The sequence below is a fragment of the Merops nubicus genome, unplaced genomic scaffold (assembly GCF_000691845.1).
Source record: "Merops nubicus isolate BGI_N331 unplaced genomic scaffold, ASM69184v1 scaffold17493, whole genome shotgun sequence".
In the NCBI taxonomy this organism is placed as follows: domain Eukaryota; kingdom Metazoa; phylum Chordata; class Aves; order Coraciiformes; family Meropidae; genus Merops; species Merops nubicus.
In genome coordinates this window covers 1-6,313 of record NW_008597075.1, presented here as the reverse complement: position 1 = coordinate 6,313, position 6,313 = coordinate 1, and the positions used below count along the sequence as shown (strand labels likewise).

Sequence of the window (6,313 nt, the reverse complement as noted above, 5' to 3'; positions counted from 1 at the left end):
TTCTTATTCCTAAAATGATTATATATTAACTCGTGGCTTGTATCAAACTGATTTTGGCTGGGAATTAAGTCAGTTTAAAAAAGCACAAAAACACACCACTGGATTGTTCTCCATAACGACAGAAAACTCCTCTTATTCCACTAGTTATAGAATTAAACCCCAAACCTGATTTCTGTTTAAAGCATAGCTGATTGAGTGAAGAAAGGAAACCAAATTACTGTTTGGGTAATTAATGATCAGCAGTGCAGGCAGGCACTTCACATGACTGATTTATGGCAAGGTGTGATAATAGCAGCGTGGCTGGGAGGAAACAGAATCTGGGGGAAAAGCCATGATTAGTGCAGCATTGTTTTTATGTTGTTTTTATAATTTATAAATGGTAAAAATGTCACCTGCAGTTCCCATAAACAAGATAATGCTTTAATGGCAGCGGGTACACGAGAATCTGGAAATGATGATTAAATTCAAAGCTTCAGCAGTTCCCAGTCACCAACGTGTTCCAGAGTTGATTTAGATTTCAGAGAACTGTTATTATTCCATTTGATGTTTTTTTTTTTCCCTTCCCCATTCACAATAGGGCTTGTTTCTGAGTGGAATGTGTCTGCAGATTACTAGCAGATCTGTAGTCATCTTTTGATAACAAGAGATCATCCTTAAAAAGCAGAATGAAGACAGAAATAACTCCTACAACCACCAAGCATTAGTCACACGTAGCTCTTATATAATGCTTACGTCTCCCACGGGTGTGCTGGCAGCTGGGCTTCTTCCTGCTCTTTGCCTGGAGCAGAAGGACCTATCTCCTTTGACAGAGGAAGAAGATGAGGACAGGAGTTAAGGGAAGTGCTGGGGGGCACGTGGTGCTGAGCTGCTGAGTGTCACAACCAAGGAGTGTCCATCACTGAACGTCAAAGCCAACAGCAAAGGGTTGTAGTGGTCTCCTCTTGAGCTTTCTCCTCTTGAGCTTTCTCCACTTAATCCTTGGCCTTTTGGACATGCTGATTTTTCTGAGGAGCCACTTCTAGTCATCCCTGTTTGTTGTTTTAGGTGAAGGATTTTATTTCCTCTTCCATCTGTTACGCCTGGATGAAAAGGATGAATACAAGAAAATACTGAAAATGGCTTTTCAGCAGTTGAAAACCAAAAAAAACCCAACAGGCTTAAGCTTGCACCAAGAGGGGCCCTCATGGGCACAGACTTTCCATGGTGGACTTGCCCACTGTGCTGTGACAACATCACCCTAGTCATGTAGGAAAATCAATGGGATTTTCTGGGATATGCCTCTTGTGTGTGGGAATTTCCCTGTGATGGCTTCATAATCCTCCTGGCTTGCCCAGAACCACACGTGATATGTTTTCAGTTCTTCCTTTTCAGAGGGACACTTTGATGCTTTCTTTGGTTGATGTTCTAAGATAAAATATCAGAAGGAAAACTATTCATTTCCCCAGAGGATATTCAGGACTTTGTGTGGTTTTTACATCATTTTTAGAATTATGGATAACTGGAAAGCCAGGACTCCACTTATTAAACAAAACTAAGATGACCTTTCTTTAAGAGAACAAATTGCATAACATCACTATTAAATGCACTATAAAATTGCTGTGAAATTATAGCAAATTAATGCTTTTTTAAAAGCACCTCATTGACTTAATTTGTTATCAAAGTCTAGAAACTAAATTGAATGGTCCTGGGGAAGTGAAGAGGAGATAATTATTTACAAGAATATAAGTTGCTTGCACACACTTAGCCATCTGGTAGCAATTTTAAACCAGAAATAATTAGTTTCTTGGACTTCATGCAAATGTAATTGTGGAACTCGTTGCCACAAGGGTTTACAGAGGCCAAAATTGGAATTGGGTTCGGAGAGGAATTGGGTGAGTTCGTGGTAGGTAGATTCATAAGAGGCTGCTAAACAATCTGCATGCAATCCTCTAAAAAAATAACTATTACTTGGAAAGATTTGAGAATCAATGAAATTTTTTCTGGCTCTTTGTTGTCTCCAGGACGCCGAGCCGTGTTTGACCATTCGCCACACAATGCAGGCTCCAAGGTAAAAGAGAGGAAGCTACAAGGGACTTGTCCTCCCCTTGGTGGTGGAAGCTTTGGAAAGCCATGCTTGAGTGAAAGCAGCCAGAGGTCCCCATATTTTAAGCCCTGTAATGGTTTCCACACGATCCATTCGGAACACAGCCCTGCGAAGCCGAGGATTATCACGGTGGTGAAGCCTGGTGGGCACACGCTCAGAAGGATAACTTTGCTTCTCAACAGGAGGTCAGTCCAGACCTTTGAACAGCTGCTGGCAGATATTTCAGAAGCTCTGGGCTTCCCACGTTGGAAGAACGACCGCGTGAGAAAGCTCTACAATCTGAGAGGCAGGGAAATCCGAAGCGTTTCGGACTTCTTCAGGGAAGGGGATGCCTTCATAGCCATGGGGAGGGAGCCCCTCACTTTGAAGAACCTGGAAGTGGTTTTACAAGAGCTTTATCCTGACAATCCTTATGCTGCCAGTGCTGCCATCCAGCAGAACGAGGAGCAGTCCCAAAAACTGAAGAGCAGGCTGTATGACAAGGCTTCTAAAGTGGACAGCGGCTTCGATGAGACAGAAATGCCCAAGAACTGCTGCAATGGCCTGTCTCCCAAACTGGTAGTTGGGCCTGAAGGAAAAAGTCAAGCCAAGTCAAAGCAAGAGGAGAAAATAAGGACCAAAAAAAAGTGGACTAGAGAGAGCTGGGCTGGTGAGCAAGGGGTGAAGCCTTCTAGAAAAACCCGAGAAAGCGAGAGGTACCTTAACCACGAGAGGAGTCCTGAGGAGGGACTGGAGGAGAGTTCCCAGGAGATGTTGAGGTGTGAGAAGTGTGAACAGGAAAGGCAAGCCAGGCAAAAATTACAAAGGGAAAGGCAGGCTGAGGCCTCCTTTGAGAAGAGAGACCTGAACACAGGTGCGTGTCAGAGGTACCACCTAGAAAGAAACCCCAAACTCAGGAACTGCCCAAAACCTTCAGAAACTTGTCTGGATGGCGAGGGGGTTGGTTGGAAGGATAACAGCTGCAGGAGGATGTGGAAGCCCCTGCATAGGAATGTTAATGGAGGGCTGGAGAAGCAAAAAAGGGGCGTTGAGAAGGAAAGGGATGTGGAGAAACTTGAAAGCCACGTGAAGGAAGTAGTCAAAGTCAAGAAGAACGTTGTAGAAGGGCTGCAGCTCACTCACGAAGCGAAGGAAGAGCATGGCAGCAGCTGTGTGATGAATCAGAGTGGTTGGCTAAAGAAAGATGCTCCAAGGGATGCTGAGAAACTACCCAAAACCCACCGAGAGGGACAAAGGGCTAAAGAGGAGGGTGCCAGGAGAGAGGGGAACATCCCGCGCAGGGAGAGCGACGTGCCCCGGCGAGAGAAAACGGGGGAGAGAAGAGTGAATAAAGAGGAAAACAAAGCTCAGGGCTTGGAGGGCACGAGCAGGAGGCATGCCATTAAAACCAGGACTGATGTGGAAAAGCACTATGAGATTGGCAGGACTATTGGGGATGGGAACTTTGCAGTGGTGAAGGAGTGTCGCCACTGTGAGTCCAAGCAGGTCTATGCCATGAAAATTGTGGATAAATCCAAGCTGAAGGGGAAAGAGGACATGATGGAAAGTGAGATTCTCATCATTCGGAGTCTCTCTCACCCCAATATAGTCAGTTTAATCGAAGTGTATGAGACAGAAGCTGAGATCTACTTAATCCTAGAGTATGTCCCAGGAGGGGATTTATTTGATGCCATCATTGAGAGCGTGAAGTTCACGGAGCACGATGCTGCTGTCATGATCACTGACCTGTGTGAAGCACTGGTTTATATTCATAGCAAGAACATTGTCCACAGGGACCTCAAACCAGAGAATCTTTTGGTGAGTATTGCCCCACACGTTGTGTACGTGCAGCAATTGAATTTAGCCTCCTTTTAGGAATCATAGAATCCTTTAGGTTGGAAGGGACCTTCAAGATCATCAAGTCCAACCATTGAGCCATTAGGGCTCTAAAGTCCTCTGCTAAAACAGATCAGAATCTGTCAGGGTTGGAAGGGACCACAAGGATCCCCCAGTTCCAACCCCTCTGCCATGAGCAGGGACACCTCCCACTAGATCAGGCTGCCCAGAGCCTCCTCCAGCCTGGCCTTAAAGACCCCCAGGGATGGGGCCTCAACCCCCTCCCTGGGCAACCCATGCCAGGGTCTCACCACTCTCATGGGGAAGAACTTCTTCCTCATGTCCAGCCTGAATCTGCCCACTGCCAGCTTTAAATCAGAGCATGGTTGGGAGGGACCTCTGGAGATCATCTCATCCCACACCACTGCTACAGCAGGATCACCCAGAGTAGACTGAGGATCTCATCCAGGTGGGTTTGGAATCTCTCCAGAGCAGGAGACTCCACAACCTCTCTGGGCAACCTGCTCCAGGCTCAGGCACACTCACAGCAAAGAAAGTTCAGATGGAACCTCCTGGGTTCCCATTTGCACCCGTTGCCCTTGTCCTGTCACTGGGCACCACTGAAAAGCAACTGTGGCCCCTGGATGGATCTTTGAATATTTTTAATCCAATCCTGTGCAGAGGTAATATGCTGTGGCAGGACTGGCTGGAGAAATGGGTATAATTTTGAAGTGAAATGACCATGACAGTTTATTTCACATAGATCTGCTGTGCATTGCAGATGGAAATGCAAATTAAAATGCCCTGGCTTTCAGGGGTAGTGAGCATTTGGTGTTCTGCACAGGCTTGCTGCTTATCATCTGACTTTTAGGTATGCAAGGATGAGTTTTTCAGCATGAAGCACTCACTGAATCAGAAGGCAGCTTCCTTGCAGACCAAAATGGATTAAAATTGCTAATTTAGTGTATTTATTTGGACTTTTGTCCACTGCAGGCAGACATCCTGCAGAGGAACATCCTCTACTGTAGTGATTTCTATCTTGTGACAGTTTATTTTCTTCAGAGCAGAAGTATGGTGCAGTTGACTGAAGAAATCTGACAGGAAAATGGGATTGTTTTGATGAAATGCAGCACCAAACTCAACTCAAATACTCACTTCAAGCCCAAGACATGTTCTTTTTTTTCCCATCCAGGTTCTGAGGCTACATTTTTCCCATCCAGCACAGAAGTCAATAGTTGTCTACATGTGTGAACATCCATAGAAATATTTGGAGTGTTGACACTTGACAAGATGCCCATTGTAGAGAAGTGATAGTAAGAAACTGCTTTGCTAATGGTGCAGCACACTCTTGTAGTAGCATTCCAAATTTCCTGATGGATGGATACCAAATATTTGCCAGTCTCTAACAAAGTTCATTTGCTCTCCTAGTGGAAGATCATAACTAGGAGAGGAAAAAAAAAAGGTCATAAATGATTTTGTCCTATGTGCTCCTTTCAGTTCTTCAGTGGTTTGCAGGAAGAAGTTGGCTGGTAGGCCCTGCCTCTGTGCCTGGTTTTGTCAAACTTTAAGCCCTCCAGGGCTTTTCCCAGAAGCTGATTTTCCACTAAGAACCAGGCTCCAATTTGCTGAAAATAAGCTAGTGCATGTGACACTTCATTTCCCTCTCTCATATGTAATCATCACAGGGATGCAGGTAAGCAGAGAGGCAAGACACAGGGTCTAGTTCTGGTGGTTTTCCCCTGTAGTTCAGAAACTTGGGCAAGTTTCTGGCTTTTCTGAATTTTTTTTACAGTGCTGCCCCCCTCTGTCTCCTCAGAGTGACTGGGAGCAGTGGCAGTATTGAAACAAATTTGGTGGGTTCATCTCCTGTTGGTGGTTCAGGAAGCCTTCTGGAGGGGAAGCACCATGGTGGAAAAGCTGGAGCAAAGGAGGCTCAGGGGAGACCTTCTGTCTCTCAACTCCCTGACAGGAGGCTGAAGCCAGTTAGGTGCTGCTCTCTTCTCCCAAGGAACAAGCAACAGGACAAGAGGAAACAGCCTCAAGTTGCACAAGGGGAGGCTTAGGTTGGGTGTTAGGAAAAATTTCTTCCCCAAAAGGGTTGTCAAGCCTTGGAAGAGGCTGCCCAGGGCAGTGGTGGAGTCCCCATCCCTGGAGGGATTGAAAAGCCCGGGAGATGTGGTGTGAGGGACATGGGGCAGTGGGGACCTGGCAGTGCTGGGTTATTGATTTGACTCATTCTTAAAGGTCTTTTCAATCAAAACAATCAATGATTCTATGAAATAGGTTTATACTTTTAGGCTGTTGATTTTTGTCCTACTTTGGGTGTCTTTTTTGGTCAGGTGAATCTTGTCTCTTTCTTCTCAATAGTGTTCCCTAATCCTTTCCAGCAAATGGGAAATGGAAGAGGAAAGATCC

General features: G+C 45.5%; 1 pseudogene; it reads left to right on the top strand.

The window, feature by feature from the left end:
* The first annotated feature begins 2,000 nt into the window (after positions 1 to 2,000).
* Positions 2,001 to 3,937, top strand: LOC103769406 (annotated as a pseudogene).
* Positions 3,938 to 6,313: the final 2,376 nt, after the last annotated feature.